This window comes from Dermacentor silvarum, chromosome 1 (genome assembly GCF_013339745.2).
Source record: "Dermacentor silvarum isolate Dsil-2018 chromosome 1, BIME_Dsil_1.4, whole genome shotgun sequence".
In the NCBI taxonomy this organism is placed as follows: Eukaryota; Metazoa; Arthropoda; class Arachnida; order Ixodida; family Ixodidae; genus Dermacentor; species Dermacentor silvarum.
In genome coordinates, this window is record NC_051154.1 from 317947987 (window position 1) to 317966099 (window position 18113).

General features: G+C 53.4%; 1 protein-coding gene across 4 annotated transcripts in view; it reads right to left on the minus strand.

Annotated features, from left to right (window-relative positions):
- LOC119437313 (2-oxoglutarate dehydrogenase complex component E1) overlaps window positions 1–18113 on the minus strand; it is a 565962-nt gene that overhangs the window by 191743 nt on the left and 356106 nt on the right. The window lies entirely within an intron of this gene.

Genomic DNA, 18113 nt, shown 5'->3' on the forward strand with positions numbered 1-18113 from the left:
TACAGATTTTCCCTTCTAATTTCTTTCTTCTCATTCTTGTAAATCTCCATTGTCCTTTTCGTTTCCATTCTTTGCATCCAATTCACGGTCTCTATTTCTCTCACTTTCTTTCTGATGACCCCTGGTTGTCTATTTACAGTTTCGATTATCCTGTACTTGGTTGCCAACTTCCTTGACCTCTTCCTCCATTCTGTGTCCACGCTTTTCATGTAGATATCTGTGCACTTTAGCCGCCCATTTATTAGATGCGAAGCATCTTATGGTCGGAGCTATGTCACTCTCTCCATCCCTCCGCCGTGCGGCGTCCACACCCCTACTGCGCTAGCACAACCTCCTCCCCCTCCTCTCCTTGTCTCATCTCCTCTCCTCTCGGCATTCCTTCTCTCCTCTCCGACGCTCCTCTCCTCTCCGGATTGCGCAACGAACGGCAACACCTGCGGCTCCGCGCGCGATAATGCGAAGCAGCTTAGGTTAGAGACGCGACGGTAGGCGCCCCAGAGGCACCGGCAACAGTCACCAACGCCGCGCGCGTTCGGTGCGAACGCGGGCAAAACGCCGACGGCGTCGACAACAGTTCTGCGCGTTGCTGGTGCTGCTGCATGTCCAAGTTTATACAGCTGATAAAACTACCTTGAGTCGACCTCATGGCTGCTTCGCATACTACTCAGTGTTCCCCTACGGGAAGATGGTGTAATTTTTTTTTTCATCCATGTTCCTGAGCCTTTCTTCAAAACTAATTTTGCACTGTGCTTCTCTGACTTCAAAAGAGGTCCAACCCATGTCCCCCTGCACTGCCTCATTTGTGGTATTACCGTGGGCTTCCAAAGCCAACCGGCCTACTGATCTTTGGTTAACTTCCAAACCCGACAAGATATCCGATTTTAAGCATAGAATGGCATTTGCGAATGTTAGCGCTGGCATCATTACTCCTTTCCAGATTCCACGCACCACCTCATACTTATTGTGGCCCCACAGTGCTCTGTGTTTTATTATTACTGCCCATTCCGCTTCCCCTTTATTTTCAGATTATCTTGGTGGTTGCTTGAGTAATTCTTTCCTTCGTTTATGTGTACGCCGAGGTACTTACATTGTTTCACTATGGGTATTACTTGCTGTTGAATTGACACCACGAAGTTACTCGTCTCTTCACTAAAAATCATAATTCCCGATTTCTCTGTGCTAAACTTAAGACCTAGATTTGTCGCTGCATTTCCACAGATATTCGCAAGTATCTGTAAATCTTTTTTATTGTCCGCTAGTAGGACAATGTCGTCTGCGTACATCAGTCCGGGGACCTTCTGTTGCACCATTTGTCCATTACGCATGTAGGATAAATCAAAACCTAATTCGCTGTTTTCCAGTCGCCTTTCTATGCCCTTGACGTAAAGAGTGAACAACAATGGTGACAGAGGGCACCCTTGCTTCAATCCTTGGTGAATTCCCACCATTTCATTTCCTTTTCGACCTTCCCATACCACTTGTATGGAAGATGGGATTATATACCCGATGATGATGATGATGAGATGATGATGATGACTGCTTGATGAAATCAAGCCGTCACCTAGCCTGCTTGATTTAATCAGGTATACTATACATGTTCTTTATCTAGCATGTTTGTATAGCTCTCATTATTTGAGAGGTTGACCGCGCCTCGGTCAACAGCGCCGCCCCGCGGCATCGGCGCGCTGGGGGGTCACGTTTGCGCCGCCGGTATTCACACCTCCCCATTATGGATGGTCGATTAAATGTTTTAATCGATTAACAATTAATCGTTCGTCGCTTTAGCGTATCATCGATTAATCGATTTTGATGCGGGGTTTTTCGTCGATTAATCGACTTCTTTTTTCGGGCGCTTTAAAAAGGCTGAAACACAGTTATCTATTCACGTAAGTACCTATTTTAACGCTTGAAAGGTGAAACCAGGATAAGACATACAAGCGTATAAATTTTGATAAAGAATAATGTTTAATTTGTTAGAGGTCAACTATAATTGCCACTAGTGACTAGTGAAGGAATAAGCAATATACACAGTGTTCATATTGACACGTGTACTTGTTTATCTTTCCCCGGTGACCGCTTTTCACCGGCTAACAAATGTTAAGGTGGTGGTCCCACTCCGGCGGCACCAGCCCCCCGTTTCGAGTACTTTTGGAGCAACCGTGGTGGCTCTTCTACTTAGGATATAAAGTTGTCGTATATGCCATAAAAAACCTAATTCTTGTAGATTCCAACTATTTATATTATAAAGAAATTGAATAATGTGATCTAGAAATAAATGTTCAAGATCAAGCATGATATACATGGTTTTTGCGAAATGTGTCTCAGTTGTGACCATATTTAGAAGAAACTACCGCATTTACTGCATTGCGGCTTGCTCTGTAGCTTTAGGACATATTTATCTATTTCCTAGACGCAGCAAAATAATGTTGAATTTTTACTTTTTGGATAACTTGCTTTTGAAGATTGCCAAATATCGCAACTTCTGTTGTAAACAGCCCGGCCACTACATGCTCTAGAAAGCTAAATTTTGGACAATTAGAGTTCAAGGAATTTCCATGTAGGACGCTTAATTTTATTCATGTACCTTTATTAGTTTTACACCGCACCTTCGTAGCTTTAGTACCTTCCCGCAAAAATGGGCAAAAGTAGGACCAGAATTCTAAATATTGCTTAATTTCGGTCGCATTATTAGGAAAGCCAAGAAAGGTACATAAATGAAAGTTTGCATCCCAATTGGAAATTGCTTGATCTCTAATTTGTCGAAAATTTAGCTTCCTAGAGCGTTTAGTTGCCGGGATGTTTACAACAGAAGTTGCGATATTTTGGCAAACTTCAAAAGCAAATGATCCAAAAAGTAAAAATTTAACATTGTTTTGCTGCGTCTAGGAAATAATTATGTCCTAAAGCTACAGAGCAAGCCGCAATGCAGTAAATGCAGTAATTTCTTCTAAATATGGTCACAACTGAGACACAGTTCGCAAAAACCATGCATCTCATGCTTGTTCTTGAACATTTATTTCTAAATCACATTAATCAATTTCTTAATATTATCTATAGTTAGAATATACAAGAATTAAGCTTTTTTTATGGTATATACCACAACTTTATATCCTAAGTAGAAGAGCCACCGCGGTTGCTCCAAAGGTACTCAAAACGGGGGGCTGGTGCTGCCGGACCGCCACCTTAAACGTTATCGCTCGGCGCAGGAAGCGCCTGCATGTATCGGAATTTTCTCGAACGTTATCGATGCTTCTATCCGTTGTCAGTTGTCACCGACGCTTATGTAATCTGATTGTATGAGCGACGCCAATTGTCTAGTACCTTCTGGAAGACACGCGGGTACCAGAGATTACTATGGAACCTTCGATGACTCATGTATAAAAGCCGACGCGCTTCGCCGCTGATCAGATTTCGACGATCGCCGATTGTGTTCGCCGCTATCGTTGTGCTTCGAGTGAAACTTGCTTTTGTGGGCACAGGCTCGCCCAATAAAAAGTCCGTTTCGTCATTCACAGTTTTGCGACTGTTTTCTTCGTCGTAACTACTACGTGACAACTAGTACGGAATTTTTAAAAATCGCCTGTGGCAGGTAGCATAATTCTTATCGTTGAACGGTAGACATTAGTAGCACGAGCAATCGAAAGACATATTCAATCAATTAACAAAAATTGACTAATGAACTTCTTGGTTAATTACTTTATGACACATATCGCAATTTACGAATTGTAGCCGGTGAGTTTGCAAGACGCATCTACTTGAAATGAATTTCCAGGATGACACCAGTTTCGAGATACTATTTCTCAAAGTGTGGGACGAAATACATGGACGTTACAGTTACTTTTGTGCTTCAATGCATTTTGGTAAAAAATTAAGTGGAACAACAGTGCATTTTTACGGCGAGTATGATGGCGCCTATCTCCAAACTGGTGTCATTCTGGAAATTCATTGCAAGTGGATACGCCTGACAAGATCACCGGCTACAATTCGTAAATTGTTATATGTGTCGTAAAGTAATTAACTAATAAGTTAATCAGTGATTTTTCGTTAATTAGTTGAATATGTGTTTCGATTTATCGTGCGAATTTGCGCCTCATCGAATAACCCAGCTCAATGATAAAATTATGCTACCTGCCACAGGCGATTTCTAAAAATTCCGTAAAACTTAAAAATGAACACCCTGTATGTTAAACATGGCGCTTACTGAGGAGGGTGGGCATGGAGGAAGGAATAACTAGAAGAGAACATCGCAGCACGACTGACATCAAGAAGTAATGGCGCAACACGTGATCGCCACATCAGAGCGCGCGGTAGGTTTAATGCTGCCGGGTGCAGGGCAGCAGCGCAGGTGAACGGGTGCGCACTGATTTGAAACTGCTGCGAACCTAACATTATCGGCCAATACGTTGTCACTCAGGGTCACGTGTTGACCCTACTGCAAAGTAAAAAGCGAAGGAAATCGCTTGACGGTGAGTTCGCTTGCCAAGACTAGCTGCCTCACGTAATGCTCTCGCCTAGTTTATTTCTTCCTCCACGGGGGCGGCCTCTCTCCGGGCCCCAGGCAGCCTGTGTGACGTGCGCGTAAAGCGGGGAAGCGCTTGGCCAGCTCGACATGACTCGGGAAAACAGTCGACAGTCGCTCTCGGTCTTCGCAGCCGCGCGGTCGTTGCTCGTACTCCGCATTCTACAGTAAGATTTCAAAATTTTCACGCCACTTTAGTCACTGTCTGGAAAACGATTAATCGAACTGCTTTAATCGATTAAACCGATTAAATTAAAGGTACACATCGATGACGATTAATCGTTTTGCGGCGTACTTTTAGTCGATTAATCGTTCATCGATATTACCATCCCTACTCCCCATTCTAGCTACCCTAGTACGGCCAACACCTCCCACACCCACGCGCACACGGCTGCTAGTACACTCTAACGGCTGCACACACACTACAAGCTACAGGTTGCTAGATTAAAACTGATTACTATCGCCAAGTCTAGCCAGCGTTTCAGGAGCTGGCAACATCAGCGTATCATAATGGCGGCGCTCTTGCGGTGACCGATTTCAGTGCATCCTCTAGAGTCAGTATATTAACTAGAGTGTACTAGAATATTGTCACGTAGTTGTGACGGTAAAGAAAACAGTCGTAAAACTGTGTATGACGAAACTGGTTGTTTATTGGGTGAACCTGTGCCCACAAAAGCAAGCTACACTCCAAGCACAACGATAGCGGCGAACACAGTCGGCGGTCGTCGAAAATCTGATCAGCGGTGAAACGCGTCGGCTTTTATACCTGAGTCGATCATCGAAGGTTCCAGATTAATCCCTGATGCCCGCGGGTCTTCCAGAAAGTTCTAGACAATACGCGTCGGTCATACAATCAGATAACATAAGCCTCGGTGAAAACAGGCAACGGAAAGAAGCATCGATAACGTTCTAGAAACTTCCGATACAGGCGCGTCCTGCGCCGAGCGATAACGTTTAACATTTGTTAGCCGGTGGAAAGTGGCCACCGGTGAAAGATAAACATGTATACGTGTCAATACCCTCCCCTTAAAAAGCATCGTCCCGATGCTACAAACACGAAAGCGAAAAGAAAACCACGCGTACAGAAAGGGACAAAAATAACAAAGCAACAAAGGACCTAAGTTCGTCAGCGGGCGTAGAAAGGCTTAAGACGCACCACGTGGATGACTTCAGGTCGTGCGCGGCGCCGCTGTGATTGCGAAATACCGTCTGGCACGACCTCATAGTCCAGTGCGCCAATACGTCGGATTATCTTATATGGTCCGAAATAGCGACGTAAGAGTTTCTCGCTAAGTCCTCGTCGGCGTATCGGAGTCCAGACCCAAACACGGTCTCCGGGTTGGTACTCGACGTAGCGTCGTCGAAGATTGTAGTGTCGGCTGTCGGTTCTCTGCTGGTTCTTGATGCGCAGGCGGGCGAGCTGTCGACTTTCTTCGGCACGCTGCAAATAGGTGGCAACGTCGAGATTTTCTTCGTCGGAGACATCCGGTAGCATGGCGTCAAGCGTCGTTGTCAGTTTCCTTCCGTAGACCAGGTTGAACGGTGCCATGTGCGTCGTTTCTTGCATGGCCGTGTTGTATGCGAAGGTCACGTACGGAAGGACGGCATCCCACGTCTTGTGTTCGACGTCGACGTACATTACCAGCATGTCGGCGATGGTCTTATTTAGGCGCTCGCTGAGGCCATTCGTCTGCGGGTGGTAGGCGGTAGTCCGGCGATGGCTTGTCTGGCTGTAGCGCAGGATGGCTTGAGTTAGTTCACCCGTGAAGGCTGTACCTCTGTCGGTGATGAGGACTTCTGGGGCACCGTGACGCAGGAGGATGTTCTCAACGAAGAATCGGGCTACCTCGGCAGCACTGCCTTTGGGCAAGGCTTTTGTTTCGGCGTAGCGGGTGAGGTAGTCCGTAGCTACGACGATCCATTTATTCCCGGACGTCGACGTCGGAAAAGGCCCCAGTAAGTCCATCCCGATCTGCTGGAACGGTCGGCGAGGTGGCTCGATCGGCTGTAGAAGTCCGGCTGGCCTTGTCGGTGGTGTTTTGCGTCGCTGACAGTCTCGGCATGTCCTTACATAATGGGCGACGTCGGCAGAGAGGCGAGGCCAGTAGTATTATTGCGATAGCAATTATATGGACACTTAAACTGGATTTCTGCCGTCGGCGTCGCCGTCGTCGTCGCCGTGAGGTTGCGTATAGATAACATCATCGCCGCGCGCCGTATGCCCGAGCGGTGCATGACGCCCTGGCTCATCATGGCTAGTACGCCCGGGGTACAGCGGCCGCGCATCGTTCAATGGAACGTGCGCTCTATGCGCCGCCTTCATCCTGAGTTCGCAGATGGGGTTCTCCTCGGCGAGTGCGACGTTCTTGCTCTGCAGGAAACGTACGTGCTTGCGGGGGAGCTCAATCTGCGCGGCTTCGTGGCGTACCATATAGTGCCACCACCTGCCAGCTGGCGTCATGCACGGCCAGTCCGTGTGCCGACCCCTCCCACCCGGCCGGTCGGTCGCGCGCATCAGTTTACGTGCGTGCTGGCCTTTCCCAGGCCGTAGTGCGCATCGACGATTTGCCGTGCGCGAATGCCGAGTGTGTGGCAGTGACCGTGCGTGTCGGGTCCACCGACACATGTGTCGCCAGCGTTTACGTTCGATCTGGTATAAGCGCTGGGACACTGAGTTCGTTGTGCGCCTGTGCGATCGTGTTGCAGGGGACCTCGTGGTGTGCGGGGACTTCAACTCCCATCATTCTGCGTGGGGCTGTGCACGCGACGACGTGAACGGTCGGAATCTATTGGAATCCGTGTTGCGGGCTGGCCTGTTCGTGGCCAACACCGGCAGTGTCACGTTCGTTCGCCGTGGTTGTGCGGGAAGTGCGATCGATCTCTCGCTCGTGTCGGAGTGGTGCCACTACGTCTGGCGTCGCAGCCCCGACACGCGGGGGTCGGACCACTGCCCGATTTTCCTCGTGCCTCACGCTGCCGCTCACCTGCCCACGAGGAGTTACAGTGTAGTCAACTGGCCGCGTTTCCGGGAACTGTGTGCTGCAGTGCCAGTCTCGGAGGGCGGTCTCTTCCGGCACATCGCCGTCTGTGCGCGTGCGGCAACGATCCGTTGTGTGGTGCCGGCTGGAACCCCTGTGCCGGACATTAAGCAGCTCAACCTGCGAGCTGCGCGTCGCAGGGCGCAGCGTAAAGCGATCCGCACTGACAGGAGGGAGCACTGGACCCTGTACAATCGGTTGGACGCTGTCTCTCGTCGCCATGCGCAGCAGCGTCGCAATGCGAGCTGGGCCAGTCTGTGCTTCTCCCTTGGCGTTGCGCGCGCTCGCTCGCGTCCCTGGCGCATCCTCGGCGGAATCCTGCGGCCCCGAGTGCCGCGCTGCCCCGCACTCTCCATCGCGGTGGCACGCGGTATCACCAGCGCGCAGCTCGCAGAGCTGCTGGCCGCCACATTCTGCCCACCACCTGCAGTATCGGCGAGGCCGACGGCGATCCTGCAGCCCCAGCCCCACCCCCGGCGCGAGCTCATGGCCCCGCAGCGCTACTTCCCGTCGACGTGCATCCTGGCGGAGATTGACGCACTGTGCACAGCTGACTTCACTATCGGTGAGCTGCGCGCGGTGCTGTCAGCACGGAAGCGCCGCTCTGCTCCCGGTTCCGACGGCATCACCTACCAGATGCTGCGGAACTTCGACAGTAGCCAGCTTCAACTCCTGCTGGATGCCTTCAACGAGGTCTGGCGGACTGGCACCATTCCGAGCGAGTGGAGCGAGGCAGTGGTGGTGCCGCTGCTGAAAGCCGGCAAACCACCCAGCAACCCTGCCTCGTACAGGCCAGTTTCCCTCACGTCTGCCGTGGGCAAGGTGCTTGAGGCCATGGCGCTTCGGCGCCTCGAATGGATTGCCGAGGCGCTCGACACCTTCGCGGCAGAGCAGAGCGGATTCCGCCGACTTCGAGCCACCGCTGACTCTCTGGCCGATGTCGTCGCTACACTCGAGGAGGCCAAGCACCGCGGCGACGCGAGCTACCTCGTCCTCCTCGACGTGGTGAGCGCCTTCGACCAGCTGCCGCACGCCACCATCCTCGACGCGCTCCGTGCCATGGGGGTCGCCGGGAGCGGTCGCGCATTTATAGCGTCCTCGATCACCTTGCCCCGGGGTTGCCCCGAAACCAGAATGGTGCGCTGTGCACCGCGGTGGTGGCGCACTGCGGAGGGTCAACATCGAGGACAAAACTGCACCCCGTGCAGATGCTTGCATGAAGCGCCACTTTGCCCCTGGCGCGCAAAACGTGCGCAAAACGCGCGCGCGCACGTTTTATTGTTTGCAGGTGCAGAGGATACGCGGCAAGCACTCGAACCCTCGAACCTTGTCAAACTGCGTGCTCCGACATACCTGGTTACAAGTACACACCAATGGATTTTATAGTTAATGGCAAGAGACATAATGTGGCGATGTCGGTGGATGAAATGAACGATTTTATAGCGAATAAGTATTCGTTTTTAGCAACGCACGCGCGGGGAGTCGAGCGTATTGTCAGTAACACAGCGCGGTGCGCTTCTGCGGCCCGCTTCCAGCAAGTTCTAGTAGCACAAAGATGGGGAGCCAAATAATCTCCCTACTCCGGTGTCGTCGAGGCGCCTGACCACCCGTTCAACGAAGCTGTCCACTTTCGGCCGCTCTTCACCACATTGTTTTTGGACGAGGTCAATCAGCATGTCATCTTCGCTGTCAGACGAACCGAAAAAAGCTCATCGATTGCGGCAACTAGCAGCGCTTCCTTTCTCATTGCCCACATCTCGACTATAGTTAACTCCATCAACTCCGTCCAACCGCAGCCAGAGCGTGCGCGGTTCCGCAGTCGGCGGTGCGCGCGCGTCCCGCAGTGCTTGCTGGGATTGCACCCCGGCGCACCGCCGATTTTCTCGGTGCGAGACGGGGCAACGGAAAACCGCCCCAATCGGGTGCGCTTCCGGTGATCGAGGATGGTCGGTGCGCACCGGTGCGGTTGATCGAGGATGAAAGTGCGCACCAAGGCGCCCCGGTGCGCACCGGTGCGGGTGATCGAGGACATTCGCACGCCCGTACAGCCGGTCGATGGCAGCGCGCCCGCGCGGCGCTAAAGGGAACTACATATCTAGGTACTTGCTGGAGACGCGTCTCCGCGAACGCCCCTAGCTCTGTGAGTCCCTGCGCCCTAGAGCCGCCGCCTCCCCAGCTTTTGCATGGCCTCCCGGAGCGCGCCGCGCTAATGGCCAGGCGGGCGCGTCGCCGTGGTCCGTCAGAATGATGCATTGAGTTAACGGTGTTTAAAACTGACTGGACACAATTTGTCACTTAGCTTGGATCTCAATTTCTTTCCCCTTTTAGTTCTACCATACGTTACCGCATACGCTAACGTGCGCACCATGTTTTGCGAGCCGAGCCGGACCAAGTCTAAACATAGCGAGCAAGTGGCGTCGGCCACAGAGCCCACGCCGTGCGTGTCCGCGTCTCGCGTGCGTTTTTCACCATGGTAGGACCAAGGGACGAGTTAAATTTAATTCACCTTCTGCGACGTGGCGAAGTGGCAGCAAGTATGACAGTCCCTCTAACCGGAAGCATAACCTTGAGCTGAACTGAACTTGTGGCCGTACCCTTCGTACAGGCGAGTAATATTCTCAGGCCGAATGAGAAAAAAAAGATTCAAATAACCGGAAAAAAAACTGAATATAAAGCGTGGCACAAAAAAAAACACTTCAGGTTGGTGGCGCCATCTAGTGACGCAGACTTTACTTAGAGGGGGCGCTGAGTTTTTATTGCAGTAACTAACTATATTCTACTTATCTGCTGGTGTAAAGTGTCGACAGCGGTGCAATTTACAACAAAGAGTCTTATTTTTATTATTGCTTCGACAAACACACCTACGTAACAAAAAAAGGTTTCACGTGTTATTGAAGGCAATACCGTAAATAATACGTGTATAGACAAGCTAAAGCTTTCTAGTATCTGCCAAAATTAATATTTCGCACTCAGCACATAGTTCTTGCATTCTGCAAGGCCTAAATGTTAGCCGTTATCATCATTATCAAGTTACCGTACGCATCGAGCACACACGCAGCCCAAACGTATTCGGTCATCGCGGTACGTTACCGCACTTACCGTACCGTAACACGGCACTACTTAAACTTGACTAAACAGTCGCGACAGGAGTAGAGCAGCAATGTATTTATTGTCTTCTTGCCTGTTTACTAATGGCAAGAAATTAGGCTCTAGCACTGTGGCATAATCACAGAATAAAAGTTCTTTGAGGTATGACTCCGAGCTTGATGCTCTACCATTGGTCCACGATCGCATGCATACTTCCCTCCGAAATGTAATCACGTTTTAACACTTCGCCGGCGCACAAATGCCATCGTCGTTTTAACATTGACCATATGACACAAACGTAAGTCCGTACGGTTGCATACACTGTCGCTAATCGTATCAAAATCCAGTGTTTCTCTAGTTAATGCGCGTTCAATACCTGCGCTAGAACCCAACAGTCGGCTCGCCACGGCCGCACTAGAAAACGATCGTCTTCTCAACGTGGTCGTCGTCGCGCTGTTTGCGCACGCACAGCTCCGTTCACGCAAACGCGTTGTTCCACCTTGTATCGCTTCGTTTTATCTCAAACAATGCAGGATAGACATCGATTCCCGCAGTGTGCGCACCACCTGCTCGCGGCGAGTTGCCGAGCCTGGCCGAGCGAAGGCGTCCCCGCGGCTATGGCCGCGAGCGGGGACTAGGGGGATCGACTATGCCACCATAGCTCGACGGAGATAGGTACGCGCGACCCCTATGACCGAAAAGCACCTAGATGCGTAGTTCCCTTTAGCGCCGCGCGGGCGCGCTGCAATCGACCGGCTGTACGGGCGTGCGAATGTAAATGCGCTGCCCGCGCCTGCCGTGAGAGGCTGCAGCCGGTTCAGGAGCCTCACTCGAACTTGCCGAGGTCGACGGCCACACCTTGGACGGCCAACGTCACGGACTCGGCCAGACCCCCAAGTCTCCCGTCGCCAGAGCGGAGCTGGCGATGCGACCTTCCTGGCCCGGAGCCACGTCGATAATGCTCGCTCAGCCTTGCTTCTCCCCCGATGACAGCTCGGATCACGCGCCTCGCGCGCTCGCGCCGTTCGGAACGCTCCGATCACATCGTCCTTGTCTTCTTTTATGGCGCCGCCGGCGTCTTACTCATGACAACAAGCCAGCAGTGTTTTCGCCTTCACGGATTCCAGTGCACCTGCAACGAGGACTATAGTACCTGAACCAATTTTCGACGTAAATCAGAACCTTCCCAGGCATAAGAAAGAACAACTAAACGCTTTGCTCCTGCAATACAAGGACTGCTTCTCGTTGTCGTCAAAAGTTCGACAAACCCCTGTCGCCAAGCACCGCATCATCACCGACGAAAATGTCCGCCCACTCCGTCAGAGCCCGTACCGAGTTTCGGCGCGCGAACGCGAGGCATATAACAAGTCGACGAAATGCTACGCGACGACATCATCCAGCCGTCCAAGAGTCCGTGGGCGTCCCCCGTGGTGTTAGTGAAGAAGAAGGATGGAACCCTACGTTTCTGCGTCGATTATCGTCGCCTCAACAAGATCACGAAGAAGGACGTATACCCCCTCCCACGGATTGACGACACCTTGGATCGACTCTACAACGCAAAGTATTTTTCGTCGATGGACCTCAAAACCGGCTACTGGCAAATCGAAGTCGACGAGAGGGACCGGGAGAAGACTGCCTTTATAACACCAGACGGACGGTTAGAGTTCAAGGTCATGCCGTTTGGTCTTTGCTCGGCACCTGCGACTTTCCAACGCGTCATGGATACAGTGCTGGCAGGCTTGAAGTGGCGGACTTGCCTCGTCTATTTGGACGACGTCGTTGTGTTTGCCTCAAGCTTCGAAGAACACCTGCGGCGCCTTGAAACAGTTCTTCAAGTAATCAAAACCTCCGGACTCACGTTAAAGCCAGAAAAGTGCCGCTTCGCATATGAGGAGTTCTTGTTTTTGGGCCACGTAATCAACAAGTCTGGAGTGCGCCCCGACCCTCAGAAAACTGCGGCCATCTCCAACTTTCCTCCGCCCGCTGACAAGAAGGCAGTGCGTAGATTTCTTGGACTGTGCGCCTATTACAGGCGCTTCGTCAAGAATTTTTCACGGATCGCTGAGCCACTGACGTATCTCACGAAGGCCGACGTCGAGTTCAAATGGGAGACGTTGCAAGTCGAAGCATTTGAAGAACTGAGGCGACGCTTGCAATCGCCGCCAATACTTGCGCATTTCGACGAAAACGCCGATACCGAAGTCCACACCGACGCAAGCAGCGTAGGACTCGGCGCCGTGCTTGTGCAGAGGACTGACGGACTAGAAAGGGTTGTAAGTTACGCTAGCCGGTCACTATCGAAGACGGAAGCAAATTATTCCACAACAGAAAAGGAGTGCCTCGCCATCATCTGGGCTACATCAAAGTTTCGCCCCTACCTCTATGGCAGGCCCTTTAAAGTTGTGAACGACCACCACGCCTTGTGTTGGCTAGCTAACTTGAAGGATCCTTCAGGTCGCCTCGCACGATGGAGTCTGAGACTTCAAGCATTCGACATCACCGTCGTTTACAAGTCCGGGCGAAAGCACTCTGACACCGACTGCTTGTCTCGCGCCCCCGTCGAACCGCCGCCACAGTACGACCAGGACGACGACACTTTCTTGGGACCTATCAGTGCCGACGAATTCGCCGAACAACAGCGAGCCGACCCGGAACTAAGGAGCCTTGTAGACTACCTGGAAGGCAAGACCGTCATTGTGCCCAAGGTGTTCAGGCGAGGATTGGCGTCGTTTTTCTTGCAAAACGACATTCTCCTAAAGAAGAACTTCTCGCCTCTCCGAGCCAACTACCTCCTCGTGGTACCCTCAGCATTGCGTCCAGAGGTTCTGCAAGCTCTCCATGACGACCCAACGGCTGGACACCTCGGTTTTTCCCGCACGCTCGCGAGGATACAAGAAAAAAAGTCACAGTTTCGCCCTAAGGGCGAAGCAATGAATGCGATAGCAACACAGCAATGTGACACGAAGGTGAGCGGCTTTGGTACGAATATGAATTGTAGTAAACATGAGCTGATTAAGTAAGCAGGTGTGCTGCGGCGTAAGTAGACCGACATGAAGAGAGACTCGATGACCACGAGAAGGCGCGTGTGAAACGGTGGTGTTGATGAGAAGCGCTTCCCGTGGGCAGCGCGTGCGAAGGGACACACCTGTAGCGCTGCACTGCCGATCCGGGCAGCATTGCATGTGTAGCGTGCGTTGGAAAATGTGGCACAAGCGTGGTGTGAGCGCGCACAAGCAAACATAAATAGATCACAATGACCGCAGACAACGACTGTCAAAACGCTGGCAATAAGCGCATATGTATGAGTGATTATTAAATAGGAGAAGAGAAAAGTACAGCGCCGTAACTGCCTCTCGTGAGAGGGCACCTCAACCGCGCTGTACGGGGGAGGGGGTGAGGACAAACAGAGTAGTGGAGAGAGGAAAGAAAAAAAAAGGGGGGGGAAGCGCAGCCGAACACAGCCGAGCGGTAAGTCGTGAAGGGGCGCGGTTTAGAGCCGCTGACACAAGCTGGTATCTTCCAGATACTCAAGGGTTGGCGCTGAGCCGTGCTCCCTCAAGGGCTGCAGAAGATAGCGTCAACCTTTCCCTTTCCTCAAGAACCACTTATCATCATACTCAAGGAGAGCCGCGTAGGCCCGCTTGGCGATGGAGGGATGTATCTCAGGAAACAAGAGCCCCCCCCCCCCCCCCCCCCCCCCCGTGCGCTGTCGGACGGGAGCCCGAGGCGACGGTAGGCGGCAAGAAGAGCGCCACGCTCCGCTGCATGCGCGGGGCATTGCAGAAGAACGTGGTCCGCGGTTTCGACGTCGGAGCAGCTGTTGCAGTTAGGCGAGCCGCGTCCCGACAGCCGATGCACACGCTCCGCCGTTGCTCTGCCCAGCAATCCTCAAACATTTTGACCCAATGGTCACCGGCACGTGCCACTACTGTGGGGAGGTGGCAGACACTTTCCACATGGTCTGGGCCTGCCAAAGTAATCCAGCCCTTACCCCCAACCGCAACCCTACCCGAGAGGACTGGGAGGCAGCCCTGCTTGGTTGCTCAGACCTCCAGGCCCAAAAGGCCTTGGTCCAGAGAGCCAGGCTGGCGGCTTCGACTAATGGGGTCCCGGACTAAGGATCCCACCCAGTATGCAGGGCCCCACAGGGGGGCCCACACCTCTCTTTACACACAATAAATGCTTTTTACCACCACCACCACCGCCGTCCGACAGCACCCGATGCGAAGACGCAGGAGCAGAGGGCGATCACGGCGGCCCAAGCCCCTGCGCGGCAGCAACTTCGGGGGACTGCCGGCGGCAACGCGTGGGCCAGGGTGCCACGACCGGAGGTAGCCAGCAACAGTGTGGCGGGCAACGTCGAAAGGCGTCACCAGTAGAGACCGGGGCACTGGCAAGGTGGCCTCCTTTGCGAGCCGGTCAGCTTCCTCGTTCCCGGGCAATCCTACGTGCGAGGGCACCCATTGGAAGACGAAGTCACATCCCTGCTCGCAGACGCCGTCCAGCTTACGGTGGAGCCGCTGGATCAGCGTGGGGCCGTGGTCCTCTCTGGCCAGCATGCAGAGCGCGGCCCGTGAGTCGGTCAGGATGGCCGCCGGTGCAATCCGCCGCTGGTACAGCAGTTTGGCCGCCAGCTCGGCATGAGTGGAGGACACCGCGTGCAAGACACGGCATTGGCTCTGCGCCGAGAGCTCGGGGGCGAAGCAGGCAGCCGAAGCCGCGCCGTCTCGGAGCACAGAGCCGTCCGTGTAAACAAGCACGCGGCCGGCGAGCTGCCTCGATGACCGCAGCCGTCTCCTGCCGCAGGGCGCAGGCAGCGGTGTTGCGCTTCCCTCTCACCCCAGGCACGGTGGTGCGGATGACGAGCCGGCGGCGACGATGCGGGGGGGGGGGGGGGGGGGGGGAGCCACGCACACGAGGGGCCGGAGTTGACCAAGCCGGTACTGTAAAGCCGGCGAACTCGGCGACGCGGCGGCCCATGCAGGAGTTGGGGAGGGAGAAGAACCGGTCCACCAGCCGATGACCGTGCGGCGATCGGTGCAGGCGCTCGATGGTGTTGAGCGCCCTGCCAACAGCGCGGAGAGAGACGGGAGTCTCGCCAGCCTCAGCGAGAGTGGCGCCCACCTGCGACGACTGTGGGAGGCACAGGAGTTGACGAACAACGGCTCGGTGATCCGCGTCCAGTGCCTCCCACTTTGATGGATGGATGTCAGCAAGCGGCAGGCCGTACAGCACCCTCGCGGAGGCTACCGCGTTGTAGACCCGCAGTGCAAGAGTGGGTGAGCAGCCCTGGCCGCGGGCCATGAGGGAACGTGGTGCACACGCCACCCGTCTGGTCCCCTTGCGAAGAGCCGCCACGGCCGGTTGCCAGTTGAGCCGGTGGTCCATCAGGAGGCCGAGGTACCGTACCCTCCGGCGCCACGGGAGGCTCTCCCCACGAAGGGTGAGACGCGGGACCTCATAGCGGCCTCCGTAGCGAGGGTGAACCAGGAGAGCCTCGGTCTATGCCGCCGAGAGGGTGAGGCCGATGCCAGAGATGTACGCGTCGACCGCATCCAGCGCAGACTGAACACACCTGCGCACCGCCCTGCCCCGCTCGGTTGGGCCAGCGGCGAACAGGGCAATGTCGTCCGCGTACATCGCGACACGAACCTCGTACTCCGGCAGTTGGGGGATGTAGTCGCCGATGCGCGCGAGCGCGAGGTTGAAGAGGAAAGGGCTCAGCACACTGCCCTGCGGCACACCAGTCGAGACCGCGCGCGGCTGGCTGAGCACTCCCCCCACGCGCACACGCATCGTACGACTAGGGTGCCTCGATGTCCTCCTCGCCCGCCGCTCCGTACAGGGTGGAGACATTCTTTGACGGCGTTGGTGCCGCCAGAACCGGTTCGTTCCAGCCGCCGCCGCCATGTTCATGCCCGCCGCGCACGCTGCCCGGTGCAGGTGGTAGGACATCGCTGCGACGAGTTCGCTGGGTGTCGTCGGTACAAAATGCCTGGTCTAAGATCTACGAAAGACCTGTGGCAATTGACACCTCCTGACAGCTGACATAATAAAAACCTGCATGGCGACTGAAACGTCATGACAGAAATCACGTGTCTACTCGTCACTTATTGACCTCTTTTCTTTAGCACCGGCATTTTTTTATGTAATAGGAATTTCCAGGGCTGCATAAGAACATGCTGACAAGCAACACAGAAGAAGAAGTAGTTTAATGATTTGAAAATGTAGAGAGGTCGGCCGGAAAATGGAACATCTGGCCTGCTACTCTACGTAAAGGAAGGGGAAGAGGGAAAGAAAGAGGGTCACATTGGGGGATGACAATGGGAGGAACGAGGTGAAAGGATACATTGCATAAATTTTATCACAATCGTGAGTCCAGGCCCGTGTCGCCTAAGAAACGTGAAATAGCACGCATTGTCTCTATCGTCTGCCAAGTCTGTGGCCGACAGTGGTCCATTGTATAAATGCCTCAAGGTAGCTGCCAGTGTCAGTCTTGCGCGCGCATACTCAGGGCACACCACGAGCACATGGTGTATAGTCTCTATAACACCACACACTGAACAGTCCGGGGAGTCTGTCCGTCCAATGATGTGCAAGTATTTGCGCGTGAAAGCGACGCCTAATCGCAGTCTGTGTATTAGGCATGTATGAGGGCGTAGAATTCCACGCAGAACAGGAAATTGCATATCGGGATCCAGCCTTTTAAGGCGGACGTGACGATCGTCTAGCTGTGTCGTCGCACTCATTAATTTTGACAGGAGGCATGTGATGTCCGGTCTAGAGAACGGCACTACAGTTCGTAGGCCATTGCTGAGGGCGCGCTTTGCTTCAGCATCGGCCATCTCATTATCATTGAGCCCACAGTGTCCCGGGATCCATTGGAACACTATGCGGTGGTGTTTTTCTTGAGCGCATGAAAGTAGCTCGGTAATCTGTAGTGCCAGAACTTGATATGCGGTGTGGCGCAGGTAGCATCCCAAAATTTGCAGCGCGGGTTTTGAGTCCGTGAAATGCACCATTCTTGAGGTCTTTCCCCGCAGATGTGGCGAATCGCTACCCGAATAGCCACAAGCTCTGCAGCGGTTGATGTTCAGTTGTGATCTATAATGAAGCCTCGAGTCATCTGCTGGGCTGGTATCACCACAGGTGCTGTCGATGCATTTGGTGACGCGGACCCGTCTGTGTAAACATGAACATAGGTCTGGTATTCTGACCAGGTGTATGCCAGAGCAAGTTGTTGTAGTCCGCTAATGGGAACTAATGATTTCTTTAGTATGCCGGGGACATGCACGCATAGCGAAGGTTGAACCATCACCCACGGTGGTTGGACGGGGTGATATGGAAGGGCATAGCCTGTTGTTATGTGGGGTAGATGCCAGCGGAGTGCACTTGTGAAATTGCTGTCCGGCCGCAAGACAACAACAACACAGCAACACAGGTTCACCGCGTAACTGCCCGAATAACAG